The sequence below is a fragment of the Ranitomeya variabilis genome, chromosome 1 (assembly GCF_051348905.1).
Source record: "Ranitomeya variabilis isolate aRanVar5 chromosome 1, aRanVar5.hap1, whole genome shotgun sequence".
Classification (NCBI taxonomy): Eukaryota; Metazoa; Chordata; class Amphibia; order Anura; family Dendrobatidae; genus Ranitomeya; species Ranitomeya variabilis.
This window is the reverse complement of record NC_135232.1, coordinates 883,233,121-883,248,204: the sequence shown is the minus strand read 5'-3', so window position 1 is coordinate 883,248,204 and position 15,084 is coordinate 883,233,121.

The following is a 15,084-nucleotide window of genomic DNA, read 5'->3' as shown; positions in this document are numbered from 1 at the left end:
CGTCTGCAGCAAAGCACAGTTCCGGCTGAAAGTCAAAGTTGACTGAGAGAGACAGTCAGACTCTAAAGGGAATTGTAGAGAGGAACGCAAGACCACAGCTCCGAAAATCACTGCTGAGCTCAATGAACACCTACAGAACCCAGTTTCCACAAAAACTGTAAGTCGGGAGCTGCACAAATCTGGATTCCACGGACGAGCTGCAATTAAAAAAACGCTGCTCTCAATGACAAATGTTTCCAAGCATTTAGAGTGGTGTAGAAACCTCCGGAATTGGTCCCTCGAGCAGTGGAAACATGTGATATTCTCAGACAAATCATCGTTTACCCTATTTCCGACCTCCGGCTGAGTGTACGTTTGGAGACAGCCGAAAGAAGCATTCCATCCAGACTGCCTTCTCCCAACCATAAAACCTAGTGGAGGTTCTGTGATGATCTGGGGTGTTATTTCGTAGAGATCCGCCGGGCCAGTGATATTCTTTCATTAACACCCGAGATTATTTAGGCATTTTGGGCGACCAAGTGCATCCAATGGTTCAAGCACTGTTCCCGGAGGGGAACACCATCTTTCAGGATGATAATGCACCAATTCATACAGCTAGAATTGTTAAAGCATGGCACAAGGAACATTCTAATGAAGTTGAGCTTCTCATCTGGCCCCCACAATCCCCAGACCTCAACATTATTGAGCATTTATGGTCGATTTTAGAGATTCAAGTTAGATGTCGAATTCCGCTGCCATCGTCACTCAAAGAACTGGAGGGTGTTTTAACTGCAGAATGGGCTAAAATTCCTCTGCCATTACTATCTATTGTGGTAGGGCATTCCAGTCTTACTGCTCTAACTGGGAATAACTCTTTCCTATTTACAGATGGAATTGCCTTTCCTCCACACATAATGAATCTCCCCTGGTCCTTGGTCTTTGCAGGAATAAATCGTGCCAGTCCTTTGTATTGACCACACATGAATTTATACATATACATGAGATTGCCTCTATTTTGTAAGCTAAACAAGTCCAACATTTCTAACCACTCAACATGGGAGAGGCCTACAATCCCATGTAATAATCTAGTTTACCGCCTTTAGGACGGGACCACACAAGCACATATTTTCTCATGCGAAAGAATCGTCCGAATTATGATATATTTAGGCTGGGAAGTGTTAGACAACCATGGACCTTAAAAGACTTATAATATCATCACATAACTGTCTCCATTGTCTTTGCTGGTTCTAAAAAATGCAGGTACCGTAAAAAAATTATGTAGGTTCCCCAATTTTTTGCTGAACAGAAAAGGCAAAGCAGACAGCTATGAGCTGATATTAATAGACTGGGAAGTACCTGGTTATTGAGCTCTTCCCAGCCTAAAAATACCAGCCCTCAGCTACCCCAGAAGTGGCGCATCACAATAGATGCATCAATACTGGAGCTTTGCCTCGGCTCTTCCTAATTGCCCTTGTGTGGTGGCAATCAGGGTAATGTTTTGGGGGTTAGTAATGGAGAGGCATCTGTCAGAAACCCTCATTACTAACCCAGTAGTAAAAAGAAATGAACACAAACACAAAAATTTTTTATTTGAAGAAAAGGTCAGCAATATTTGGATCACCCACTTCACCCATTTATTATGATAAAAAAAAAACACTGGTCCACATAGAGGTCCCCCGTAGTCCATTTTGAGATCCTACAACGATCCTCTACTTTATCCTCCAAAATCTATGAAACTTAGTTCAGAGAATGAGAATGGTAATGCTTAGTGATGATTGAATAGTGAAATATTCGGATTCTGGAAATTCAGCACAAATAATTTCTAATATCTGTGTATTCATATCGAATAACAAATCCAATACAAGTCAATGGGAAAGCCGAGTATTTTTCTGCTGGACCCTACAAACAGGTCTGGGGGCATGGGAAAAAAGCTGAAATTGATAGGAAAGAGCCAAAACTAAATGGGAACAGCATGGAGAAGATGCCTGTATGCCTTTCTTACTCATATATGGTATCTGGAAATAATGTTGCCAGACCACATTTTGTAAGTGGTCATAAACTTTTAAATAACTCATGAAAGAATAAAGTTACGTTAAAACCAAGCACACTATTGCTTTTCTTGTGAAATTCTCAATAAGTTTGATGTGCCACATGATTCCCTTCCCATTGGAAAAAAAAAGTTGGATCCAAAATGGCCAACTTCAAAATGGCAGCCAGGGTCAGCACCCATCTTGAAAAGTCCCCCCTCATACTAATGTGCCACAAACAGGAAGTTGATAGCACCAACCATTCCCATTTTATTTATATATAGCTCACTTTAGCATATGTTCACATGGAGCGTTTTTGGTTTAATTTTTACTTTAACTTTTGTGAGGGCTCTCACTTCTATATTTGGGAGAACCCTCCCTCATGCCAAATAGTTAGCAAGATAGTGGAATACATATTCCCCATCACTTTACAATGCCAACTAAAACATGCCCATTTGAATTTTGGGTTTGCCCTCCACCACTACCATGTCCACCGCTATGTCATTATGCCGCCCTCACTGAAAATTAGTAGAAAGCTAGCAGGTTCTGTGTAACCTGCATTTTGTAAGCTCCTCAGTTCATCTTTGCCACCAGATCCCAATGGAACAACTGTCATAGTGGGTGAACCCACTGTAAGGTGAACATAATACGGCAGTTGAGGGAGCAGTATAACTAATGTCAGTGAATTGGATTCTACCAGACACCAAAAGCATTAGAATTAAATTTTGAATACAGTGTATGCATGCGAGGGCCTGTATTGTGGTCAGTCTGTCAAGCCTGATACCCATGTCATGAACATGTACAATCCTCATTTTACTTGGAAGCAGCCTCCACAAGGGAAAGAGAAAGGAGTGCCATTGACCAATCTGCACAAGCCTGCACATTTTCTATTGGTTTAATAAACAGCATATCTTTATCTAGCAGTTATGTGACGAGCAAAAAGCCTGGATAGATACGCAAATGTGAATATTTATCTCTAATTTTCATGAGTCTGCTGTTGCCGTGTCTAATAAAGTTGATATCTTAAAAAAAAAATGACCACACATTGCTACATATATTGAATTTTTAAATAACACCTCTATTCGAGTACTTGTCAAAAATAAAGCCAGGAAATTGTTTTTCCATATGCATAAAGCATTCAATATGAGAAAGGGTGATGTTAAGGGACATGGATGTCATGGTTCCCGCTAAGACCGTGTGACAGTTCAGAAGGAGACTGGATCTTGTTCTGGTTTACCATCAAAATGTGGTCAATGCGGTATACTACTGACGAATGCAGTCAATTGCCAGGATGTTGTGGCTTGGATGGCAGACAAATGCTCCAGTATGTTGACAAGCAGCACCACCAAGCCTTCCACACGGTCCATTCCCAGTAGCCAAGAGGCTGGGACTCTGAAAACTCAACTTGGACCTCCTTCCTTCCACCATCAAGAGTCCCATGAGACATATGACCCCCATGCTGGCAACTGTGTTTATGTTCCCTTGTAATTTGTCTGGCCTCTCATTGTGAACCATTTAAGAGGTTCATGAGGAAGTGGAATGCAGTGATACCAAAACATTTGAGCACCCACAGCCAGGAGAAAGCCACGTTGGGGAAAGTCAATTCATGTCTGAAGAGGTGGAGGATAATCATGACGCACAGTTGCCATGAGGTCAGCCTAAAATTGCAAGTCAGAAGGAGAATCAGATTGAGGAATTGGAAGATGACATGGTCGATGATGAGGCCACTGATCCAACCTGGCATAGTGGCATGCCCGGCGAGCACAGCAGTTCAGACAGGGATTGGTCCGTAGCACAAAAAATGGCAAGAAGAGGTAGTGGCTTGACCAGAGGGCGAACTCGCTCAACTGTTATTATTACTATTATTATTATTTATTTATATAGCACCATTGATTCCATGGTGCTGTAAATGAGAAGGGGTTACAAACAAATTACAGACATCACTTACAGTAAACAAACTAACAATAACAGACTGATACAGAGAGGAGAGGACCCTGCCCTTGTGGGGTTACAGTCCACAGAGCCCCCCACACTCGGCTAGATAACAGGCCAAGTGTGCATTGTTCCCTTGTATGGCAGTTTTTCTCTGAAATTCCTTCAGACAAAACAACTGTAATTTGCAGCATCTACCAAACCAAGCTAAGAAGAGGCAAGAACACTGCCAACCTGGGCACCACCAGCATGCAAAATCACATGTCAGCCAAGCACCCTAGTAGGTGGAACGCCTGGGTACAAAATCTGACTGATGGTGAAACCACTGCCTTTTCACCTGTGTTATGGTCTTCCCAATCTGCTGTCCATGAATCAGGCACTGATGCTACCTGTCCACAACCTGCAGTTGCACTGACAACAGTCAGCAACCATGTCCAGTTCATTGTCTCAGCGCAGTGTAAATTGGTCCCTGCCCCAAACATTTAACAGGAAGCAGAAATATCAACCCACCCACACGCCAAAACGCTAAAAACCCACATAGTCAGATTGGTAATATTTCTGCAACCTCTTGGCGGTGGCAGTCCCAGGGTACTCAATTACCATCCAACACTATTTTTCCCTGTGTGCCATCAATTTGTTACATAAGCACGTGTTACACAATATCAGCCATGCTCTTGCTCTGGGAAGGTCTACTTTATCACAGACACATGGAAAAGTACTTGGGGACAGGGATCCTACATTTCCCTTATGGCACACTGGCTGAACCTGGTGGAATCTGGGACAGAGTGAGAGGCTTAGACATCACACATATTACCCACAACAAGAATTGCGGTCCCAACTACCATCAGGGTTTCAGTCTCCTAGTATTACAGTTCCTGTCTCTCCTCCTCCTCATCGAAAGTAGCCTCCCCATCAATCCCCAGCTGGGAGATCTGCAGCACTGCCTTGGCAAAGTGGCAGCACGCTCTGCTGAAGCTCATGTATTTTAGGTGATAAAGCTTACAACGCAGTTTAGTTTTTGAAGGTGATAAAAGAACAGACCGATCAGTGGCTCTCTCTCGCTGAACCTCCAACCAGGTCTGGTTGTGTGTGATAATGGGTGTTACTTGGTGGTGGCTTTAAAGCTCGGCAAACTGGTAAACACGTTCCATGCATGGCCCACATACTGAACTTGGCTGTATAGCGTTTTTTAAAAACATACCCTGAATTGCCGGACCTACTTGCCAAGGTACGGTGTGTCAGCACACATTTCAGAAAGTCCACTCAGGCTCTCGGCGGACTAGCTTTGCTGCATCAGTGCTTTAATTTGCCTCACCACAGACTGATTTGTGACCTGCCCACACGCTATAATTCGATCTTTAATAATAATAATAATAATAATAATAATAATAATAAAAAATAATAATTTTATTTCTATAATGCCAACATTTTCCTCAGCACTTTACATTATAGAGGGCAGTTGTACAGACAATAAAAGACATTACAGAATAACAATAATCACATAAACACCAGATACCAAGAGGAATCAGGGCCCTGCTCGCAAGTAGAGATGAGCGAATATTTCAATGTTCTGTTCAGATTATGATCGCTGAATTTGCAATATTCGCCGATTAATTCATTGAATATTCGCTGAAAATAACCAAACTCCATTACAGTCAATGGGAGACAAAAAAAACGCATGCACAATACCTTATAACGGCCCCAAATGCTGCAAAAACACATGAAATGAGGGACAGACACCAGAAAAGTGGCCTCAATAAATCTACAGTACAAATTGTAGCATGGCACTGCAGCAATCAGCCAGGCATGAGGTATCGGGAATAATCAGGAAATGCATACCCATGTGTGGTTGTAAAGAGGTGCATGAGAATACACCTCCACAAAAATGACAATGTATTTGAAGTTATGTTTCACTGTTTTCATTCAGTGGTGTACAGAAGTCTTGCCCAATCCAGCCCTTGTTCATTTTTATAAGAGTCAGCCTGTCAGCATTTTCAGTTGACAGGCGGATGCGCTTATCTGTTATAATTCCACTAGTGGCACTAAAAGCACACTCTGACAGAACGCTAGCAGCAGGGCAGGCCAGGACCTCCAAGGCATAGAGAGGAAATTCATGAAATGGGTCCAGCTTGGATACCCAATAATTAAAAGGCACAGAGGAATCACGGAGGACGTTTGTACGATCAGCAAGGTACTCCCTCAGCATCTTCCGAAACATTGCACTTCCTGTGACAGCACCCCTTGATTTTGTGCCGGCACGATGGGAGTTTCTGAAAAAACCTGAAAAGGTCCCAGAACTTTGCCATTGTTCCCCTGCCTGTGCTGGATTGTACTTCTGTCTCTCTTGCTTCGACTCATTGGTTGTACAACAAACTTTGACATCTGCTGCCAGCGTTCTCAGATGGGAAATTTTTTATTAATTCCGCTACATGGGCCATCTGGTACTGCAACATTTTAGTGCACCTGTCTGCCTCTGGAAGAAGAGATTGAAAGTTCTCCTTGTAGCGTGGGTCTGGAAGTGTCACCAATCAGTAATGAGTGTCACCAAAAATTTTAATAATGTGAGGGTCACGGGAAACGCAGCGCAACATAAAGTCAGCCATGTGTGCCAGACTGCTAATAGGTAAGACTTCATTGTCTTTACCAGCAGGATGACTGACCATGCTGTCCTCCTCCTCCTCATTCTCCTCCTCCCTGTCCTCAGGCCATCCCTGCTGAACAGATGGTACGACAGCTGTGCTGGTAGTACTGTCTACAGTGCATGAAAGTAGCTCCTGTTCTTCCTCTTCCTCTTCCTCATTGTCTACCAATCCACGTTGGGACAACATGAGGTTGGGCTGAGTGTAATCCCCCTGTATGGTTCCTTGCTCATTGTGCTCGTGCTCCCCCTGCAATGCATCCGCTTTAATTGTGAGCAGAGAGATTTTCAGAATGCAGAGAAGCGGGATAGTGATGTTACTTATGGCGTCATCGCCGCTCACCATCTTGGTGCAGTCCTCAAAGTTTTTGAGGATGGTACATATGTCTGACATCCATGTCCTCTCCAGAGGTCTTACGTGTGGAGTCTGAACTAAATAACGATGGCCTTGTTGATGCTGGTAGTCAACAACTGCCCTCATCTGCTCACAAATTCTTTCTAACATATGCAGTGTAGAGTTCCAATGCGTGGGGACATCACACACCAGTTGGTGAGCCGGAAGATGCAAACGCTGCTGTCTCCTAGAGCCTTCCATCCTGAGTTATCTCAGCTATTCTGATTTTCTCCACTCCCCTCTGGTATAAGTACTCACCTCTTAGCTTGGGTAGTTTCCAGTGATAACTTGCTATATCTTGGAATATTTTTGGAGCTATGAGCCATGGAAAGAGAAGTCCTTTACAAAACTGAATGGCCCTAAAGTACACACGGATGACCGCATATAGATAAGTAGAACGAAAGAGTCCTCCAATACCAATAAATTTAAATATAAAGAAAATTTTATTCAAATACAAAAACAATTTATTAAAAACAATTAAAAATAGGAGATGCCAGTAAACCATACATGTGATTGAAAAAACGCAAACACTGGATGTTATGGTAATCAGATTATACCGTAAATAGGACGATGTATATATATATATATATATATATATATATATATATATATATATATATATATATATATATAAGGTATGTCATATAAAACCCACAAACCCCAATTCAATATAAATCAAGAATGTATAAAATTAAGTACAAGATATAAAGTGCACAGTGCAGAAGTAACTGAATTAATTCATGTGGCTATAATATATCAAAAGGCATAAAGCAATACACATTAAGTCAATACCATTATGACTGAAGTATCAGGCTACGTAGCCAATAGTACTAATGTGCACACCATAACTTTGAAGTACCCAAATATAAGAATGGAAGTATCTGACATGAAGTATACAAAGTTAATATAATTACCTTATAAAAGTGCAAATCCAGCATAGTAGTTGTCTCTGGAGATTGCTGTTTGGAAGTTTGTCTGGCATCTTTCTTTTCCTTATTTCTCTTTTAGTTTGTCTCTCCCTGTCTTTCCCTTTTTATACTATTCCATAGTCTGGGTGTGCTTAGAGTGTTTTTTTTTTCTTTTTCCCTTGTCTGTTTCCCTTTGTGTTTGTATTATAGAGCAGTGTACATGTCACCCCACACACTAGACAGGGCCTTGCTTAGGGCAATTCAATTATACTAAGGTGATCACCACACTGGGAGACAGAACCTGTCTAGGGAGGTCAGAGAGCTCATGGTTGAGCAGGTCATGTGTCAGGGGTAGTGTTGAGCGATACCGTCCGATACTTGAAAGTATCGGTATCGGAAAGTATCGGCCGATACCGTCACAGTATCGGAATCCAATCCGATACCGATACCCGATACCAATACAAGTCAATGGGACTCAAGTATCGGACGGTATCCCTGATGGTTCCCAGGGTCTGAAGGAGAGGAAACTCTCCTTCAGGCCCTGGGAACCATATAAATGTGTAAAAGAAAGAATTAAAATAAAAAATATCGCTATACTCACCTGTCCGACGCAGCCGGGACTTCAGCGAGGGAACCGGCAGCGTTGTTTGTTTAAAAATCGCGCTATTACTTGGTTACGTGAATTCCCGGCTTGTGATTGGTCAGGTCGGCCATGTTGCCGGGACGCGGACCAATCACAGCAAGCCGTGACGAAATTACGTCACGGCTTGCTGTGATTGGTCCGCGTCCCGGCAATATGGCCGCCCTGACCAATCACAAGCCGGGACGTCACGGGAGGCTGGACACGCGCTCATTTTAAAATGGGCGCGTGTCCAGCCTCCCGTGACGTCACGGCTTGTGATTGGTTGCGCCGCGATCAACCAATCACAAGCCGGGAGGCTGGACGCGCTCATTTTGAAATGGGCGCGTGTCCAGCCTCCCGTGACGTCACGGCTTGTGATTGGTTGCGCCGCGATCAACCAATCACAAGCCGGGAGGCTGGACGCGCTCATTTTGAAATGGGCGCGTGTCCAGCCTCCCGGCTTGTGATTGGTTGACCGCGACGCAACCAATCACAAGCCGTGACGTCACGGGAGGCTGGACACGCGCCCTTTTTAAAATGAGCGCGTTTCCAGCCTCCCGTGACGTCACGGCTTGTGATTGGTTAATGGCGGCCATGTTGCCGGGACGCGGACCAATCACAGCAAGCCGTGACGTATTTTCGTCACGGCTTGCTGTGATTGGTCCGCGGCCCGGCAACATGGCCGCCCTGACCAATCACAAGCCGGGACTTCGCGTAACCATGTAAAAGCGGGAATTTTAAACAAACAACGCTGCCGGTTCCTGCGCTGAGGTCCCGGCTGCGTCGGACAGGTGAGTATAGCGATATTTTTTATTTTAATTCTCTATTTTACACATTTTAACATTAATGTTGTTCCGATACCCGATACCCGATACCACAAGAGTATCGGAATCCCGGTATCGGAATTCCGATACAGCAAGTATCGGCCGATACCCGATACTTGCAGCATCGGAATGCTCAACACTAGTCAGGGGTTTTCCCTCTAACCTATTGCTAGTGGCAGTGCTCGCCTCCCAATCCATCTAGCTGTGCACCATCTGGTTCTATGGTGGAAAATGACAATATCTTTGGGAAACATTAGAAAGTCATCCAAGCTGATCCAGTGCTCAATAAAGTGATACCTTCCAGGATCTTAATGCAGCGCCCCAGAGTCCTGGTCGTTGCAGTACTGTGGCTCCGCCACTATGGGGAGCTATGGTGCGTCTGATGGCACTGAAGGAGTTCATCTGACCAGGTATCACAGACACCAATACATTTCACAGCAGGGCCTCCGGGGGGAGCTAAGGGTTCTATTCATTAGGCCACTCCCCACCATAGTGGGTAAACTGGGGGTCAGGCAGGAAGTTAGATGAGAAAGCTGACTGGGTTGGAACCAGGCAACACCTTGTGGCAGAGGGTGTTGTGGGGGAAGATACAGTAGGGTCTCTGTCAGGGGTGGGATCCTGACAGAGGCTTGGCAACTTGAACGAACGCAACGGGACCGCTCCTGCTCCGGGTAGCGGCGGTGCCCAAGGAAGGACTAGAAGTGAGATAGATTGTGCTGAGTGAGAAACGAGATCAAGCAAAAGGAGAAATACCAGTAGGGGTCGTGCTGTAAGACCGGAGCAACACCCTACTGAGGCGCACTACCGGTGGCCGGAACGCCGAGGGGGTATCATAACATTCAGCTTCAAGCAATACTCTAAACAGCGGCAGGACAGTCAGTCTAAGGCGGGCTGTCTAACTTAAATCACCTATGCAGTCTTGGGGGGCAACTTGTGGAGAGGGGCGACTCTAGGGTCCCGGAAGAGCTCCGAGCCTACCCGTCATATGGGTGCCGTCTCAACCAGAACAACAGGGAGGGACGGGGGATTAGAAGAACATCATTTAATCGAGTTGTGAGGGAACTTAAGAAACAGACACAACGGTTGTGGGGACTTTCCGTAAGCACAGCAGGGAAGGACCACAACACATAGCGCTAGAAGGAAGGCACCGATTTCCACCTGTGAGGAGAACTCCGGAGGTGCCATTGGACCGGCCGGACTTGCGCAGCCTGGTGAACCGTATTCCGGACTGAGGACCCAGAGATCTTCAGTAAAGAGGTAAGGAGACTGCAACCTGGTGTCCTCGTTATTTACTGCACCGCACCACTACAGCCTCACCCCCATCTACATCATCCACTCCTAGTAATCCCCTGTGCGCCCCACGGCAGGGTCACGGACCGGGGCCTAGCCACCGTGACAACCCCAGAGCAGAGACTCAGAGGCCCGGTACCGGGTACCCCTCGGCCCTGCGGCAGTGGGGGCGCTACAACTTGGCGTCACGAACAGGATCTACTTAAGCCTGAAGAATCAGGTCATGTGTGCCTTGGAACTGTGATTTGTTGTGCTTGGACTGAACTATATTGCAAAGACTGTGCTGTGCCGTTTGCCGCCAAAAGTTCCCGCCAAAACCCGCCGCCATTGCAGCGCTGAGGAGAGCGCAGGAAGAAAAGAGGGGCGTGAAGTGGGCGTAGGCAAGCTGGAGAGCGCGAACAGTAATGGCCGCCCAGTCTAAGTATTTCTGCACCGTGAGGACGTCGTCCGTCAGCAGCAGAGATCCGCCTCCTAATCCTCAATGGAGGGCGGAGACCGAGAAAACGACACCGCCCACGAAGGAGAGAGCGGGAAAAAGAACAGGAAGTGACCCACGTGGAGGACGCTATGGCCAGCAGCTCCGAACCCGACAGTGGGGTTGAAGTAGAAGTTTCCCCCAACTACCCGGATGAGCCCAGCAGCCCGTTCTCCGGGGACAGCACTGAACTTCTGCGGGTCGAGATGGAGAGCCTGATCGACCAACTCCTCCAACTGAACAGGAAGGCCCAGGCTCCGCACCAGGCAGCGCCGGAAGAAGGTCCTCAGGCGTTGGATCCTGCACCGTTACCGGAGCAACCGCAGGGATCCTCGCCGACACCGCCGGAAGAACCCGCCGCGGAGGAGGAACATGCATCGGCTGGTGAGTCCGCCGACCCCATCCCGCTGGCCGAGGGTTTGCTGGTGGGTCCTGTAGCAGCACCACCTCTCCCGGGAACCCATAGACTCCAGCGCTTGCTACCATGGGAGGAAGCCACGGGCATGGAACACCATATGCGAGCCCCAATCACCCCTACTCCATTGCTGTGTGAGGTCCACGCGGAGCGCACAGTGTGCCGCTGGGTGAACCCCGGACCCAATCTTATGGGGTTCCCCGGGGTGGAGACCCAAGAGGGGGAGATGGTACAGGCCCTAAGCTGGGAGGAATATCGGGTCCAGCTAGAACAACAGTGGAAAGAGGAGGAGAAAACACACCAGGCCGGGCGGGAGGCCCACCATCAAAAAGACTTGGCGGTCAAGGACCGGGCCCGCAAGGACCCTACCACTCACCAGGCCCCGCGCAGGCAGGGCATTGTAGTAGATTTTAAGCTCCGTGGAGGCTGGGGCTTCATTAAAGAGCCGGGATTATACGCAGAAATCTTTGTCAACCGCCGGGATGTCGAGTCTCATCTTAGAGAGGGCCACCCTGACCGGGACCTCTACCCGGGGGACAGCGTTACCTACACCAGGCACCTTGGTGAGAAGGGGTGGTTTGCGTTAAACGTTTATAAGAGGAAGCCGACAGAATCCCCGACCAAGGTGCCAGCAAAACCGTCCCCTGTGGCCAAGGTGCTGCCTTGTGGTTGGCCCACGACCACAGCCCAGACCACCGTGGTCACTCCGGCTGGTACACTTGTGAAGACCACGACCTGCAGTATTACTACCACCACCGCTGTGGTGGCTAAGGAGGCGCCTTCCCAGGTGACCAGTGTTCCTGCTGTGCCAGAGCAGAAGACGGTGGGTACACAGACCCCCAGATGGGACAACACTCCCCCTTATGTAGTACCAGGTGGTGCGCAATATCCTGCGGGGTTGCCTCCACCGGTGCTGCCGCCTGCGTGGTTCCAGTAAGAAAGACGAGTAAGCATAATTGCTTTATTAATATGTAAATAGTTATTGTTTCCTGATTTTTGCTGCTGAACCCGTCCAGGGTTAACTCTTAAGGGGATCCTTCTGTGGACCTGGGATCCCTATTGTTTTGCTTTTGTTTGATTTTTCTAAAGTTTTATTTGCACAAGTTTCTAGAACTGCTGAAATCATGAACAGTGCATGATCCTAACTTCTTGTACATAGTTTGCACCTTATTAAAGGCGCTCCCTACTGGTTTTACTTAAAGAAGGACTCTTTGTGAAGATACCACACTGGAACCTTTGCTGAGTATGGACTGGTAGCTTGAGAAGGCGTGCTACCTCACAGAGACTTGGTCCCCTCTTAAAGGGGATGTTCATTTGTTGCGCTTAAACCGTGATATTGCTTTAAGACCGGAAGCAATAATGTCTTGACCAAAGAACGTGATGATAATGTTTATATGAGAGAGTTATATGTATTTAATTAGTTAATTGTGAAGAAATACTGATGATGTTCTCTGAGAAGAAAGAGGTGAAAGATAGAAGAAGGATGCAGTGGGCCCGTAGGGATAGATGCGGTGTCCAGCATGTATGATAGAGAGAAAGATAATGAGAAGGCTTAATGTTCAATAGAAAATGTTTTAATAATGCTGATAGATAGTTAGGATAGAAGGTAAACCCTGAGTCCTCATAGGAGTCATGTAGAGATGGCTCAGTGCTCTTAAACTGAAAGTAATGTTATGTTCTATACTGTGTATAGTAGTGAAAAGGCAGTAGGCCCTGGCTGAACGGGGCGGTCCTGTAACCGAAAGGAGAGGCAGTAGGTCTGGTGCCGATAGGACAGGCGGTCCTGCAGATTTAAAGAAGGAGAATGAGAAAGTTAAATTACCTTATAATGTGATTATAGGAAGGTCTTTAGTGGATAAAGAGTGTATGTCCTTAAAGGCGATGTTAAATTATTGTCCAACAACTTTGCACTTAGTAGAATACCCGGTTGGGTAACAGGAGTTATTTATAGCCTGTAATTTATAATGTTAACCATGTTTGTAACGTTCATGTGTCCTTACCTCCCATAAAGGGAAGCCTGTTCAAGTATACTTATTGTTATTGCACTCAACAAAACTGTATGTCTTTTTGCTAACTTGTATTGTTGTTTTCTTCCCAGTCCCGGAGTACTGTGTTTAACCAGGGGAGAGTGCAGCGTCCCAGAGTCCTGGTCGTTGCAGTACTGTGGCTCCGCCACTATGGGGAGCTATGGTGCGTCTGATGGCACTGAAGGAGTTCATCTGACCAGGTATCACAGACACCAATGCATTTCACAGCTGGGCCTCCGGGGGGAGCTAAGGGTTCTATTCATTAGGCCACTCCCCACCATAGTGGGTAAACTGGGGGTCAGGCAGGAAGTTAGATGAGAAAGCTGACTGGGTTGGAACCAGGCAACACCTTGTGGCAGAGGGTGTTGTGGGGGAAGATACAGTAGGGTCTCTGTCAGGGGTGGGATCCTGACAGAGGCTTGGCAACTTGAACGAACGCAACGGGACCGCGCCTGCTCCGGGTAGCGGCGGTGCCCAAGGAAGGACTAGAAGCAAAATAGATTGTGCTGAGTGAGAAACGAGATCAAGCAAAAGGAGAAATACCAGTAGGGGTCGTGCTGTAAGACCGGAGCAACACCCCACCGAGGCGCACTACCGGTGGCCGGAACGCCGAGGGGGTATCATAACATTCAGCTTCAAGCAATACTCTAAACAGCGGTAGGACAGTCAGTCTAAGGCGGGCTGTCTAACTTAAATCACCTATGCAGTCTTGGGGGGCAACTTGTGGAGAGGGGTGACTCTAGGGTCCCGGAAGAGCTCCGAGCCTACCCGTCATACGGGTGCCGTCCCAACCAGAACAACAGGGAGGGACGGAGGATTAGAAGAACATCATTTAATCGAGTTGTGAGGGAACTTAAGAAACAGACACAACGGTTGTGGGGACTTTCCGTAAGCACAGCAGGGAAGGACCACAACACATAGCGCTAGAAGGAAGGCACCTATTTCCACCTGTGAGGAGAACTCCGGAGGTGCCATTGGACCGGCCGGACTTGCGCAGCCTGGTGAACCGTATTCCGGACTGAGGACCCAGAGATCTTCAGTAAAGAGGTAAAGAGACTGCAACCTGGTGTCCTCGTTATTTACTGCACCGCACCACTACAGCCTCACCCCCATCTACATCATCCACTCCTAGTAATCCCCTGTGCGCCCCACGGCAGGGTCACGGACCGGGGCCTAGCCACCGTGACAACCCCAGAGCAGAGACTCAGAGGCCCGGTACCGGGTACCCCTCGGTCCTGCGGCAGTGGGGGCGCTACATTAACAGCTTGGAGGGAAATAAAATGTACTTGATTTATTGGTTCAGAATCTCTATGATCCACATTGAGATTGTGATCAATTTTCTAAAAGTGGTAATTTTTTTTTGTCATGTGGACACTACTAGGGCCTGCATGAATCTGTTGAAAAATAAGGAATTCAGTAATGCTGATGAGACAAAGACAACGATGGTCGAATAGCGTGCTGCCTTCCTGGCGCTTGAGTCTGACACATCGCTGATCGGGTTGACAGATTATTGTGAGGGGCTGGTGAGGACCCAGCAGTCATAGTGCACATTG